A 1,490-nucleotide genomic window follows, 5' to 3' on the forward strand; every position below is an offset into this window, starting at 1 on the left:
CCACATGTGATTATCGGCCAGGCTGGCACAATTAACTAACTCACCCACTCTGTAAGATTATCGAAACATTGAATCCTAGGTATTCCAGAGTGTGCTATCTAACTTTTAACTTTCTTTGACTAATTAGGAAAATGAAACTAAAATGAATTAGCATATTAGCATAGAATGTTCATTTTTTGTGATCTACAATTACTGAAAAACATATAAATAGGAGTGCTATCTCTTTCCATATTAAGTTTTAGAAATATTCTCTGTTAAGTAGAAGTAACAATAAATAGTTACATTATTTATAAATACGTTTTAAAAATATTATATTTTAAGAATTACCACAATTTTATGTAGTTACATATTCTAGCTTCCACTAAAATTAATTAAGCTAAATATGTGCATTCATTTATAGTGAGATTAACATGTAGATAAATTTTGTTCATTTAAAAAAATTTTTTTTCAACCTGACCTAAATAATACATTCAGGGACCAGGAGAGAGTACACTGAATTGAACATCAAGAGCTGGGGAAACAAAACTATTTTTCCATAAAAGATAATGTTTCAGTAAGGAAAATATAAAATTAAGACTCTAGTGAAAATCTTCTAACCTAATGAAAAGCACTGTATTTTAATTACTTTACCTGTTACATTGTTGTTTGTTTGGTTGTTCTCTGAAGACTGAATATTGGGGTCCTTTCAATATTCTTTCTCAATGCCACAATTGAAATACAGTGATTTTTCTTCTTTCTTCCTTATTTGATGACCAAATTTCATATTAACTTTAGGTCACTGAAAATACCATGGCTTGGTTGAGGTGCACCTTAGTCCTCAAAGTGACATACTTGCCCTTGAACCCTTTAAGAAGGTCATCTAAAGCTTTGCACTTTGATTCCTTGACTTCTGTGTCCATGAACATTGATGATAGATACAAGCAAGATGAAATCCTTGGCACTTCAATGTGTTCTCAGTTTATCATAATGTTAGCTATTGGTTCAGTTATGAGACATTTGATTCACTTTACATTGAGTTGCAATCCATACTGAAGGTTTCAGTGTTTGATCTTCATCTGCAAGAATTTCATGTCTTTCTTGCTTTCAACATATACCTTAGATTGTTAATAAGCCTTCCTCTAATTCTGATATGTTGTTCTTCATATAATCTAGATTCTTAGATTATTTCCACAGCATACAGAATTAATCATTATGCTTATTAGGACAGAACAGTTAAGCACACCTGTGCTGCTTTTAAATCACACAGTATCCTCTTGATATGTTTAAAGGACTATTTCTTGACCCGTATACAGGTTTTGTAGGACCACAGGAAACATTCTGGAATTCTCATTCTTCTCAATGTTATCTATAGTTTATTATGATTCATATAGTCGAATGTCTTTGTGTAATCAATAGAACACAAGTAAATATTTTTTTAGTATTGTCTTCATCTAGTCAAGATCTATCTGATGTCAGTAATTATATCCCTTGACCCCATAGCCCCTTTTGAA

This window comes from Echinops telfairi, unplaced genomic scaffold, assembly GCF_000313985.2.
Source record: "Echinops telfairi isolate 266 unplaced genomic scaffold, ASM31398v2 ScPeMD7_2186;HRSCAF=2738, whole genome shotgun sequence".
Taxonomy (NCBI): domain Eukaryota; kingdom Metazoa; phylum Chordata; class Mammalia; order Afrosoricida; family Tenrecidae; genus Echinops; species Echinops telfairi.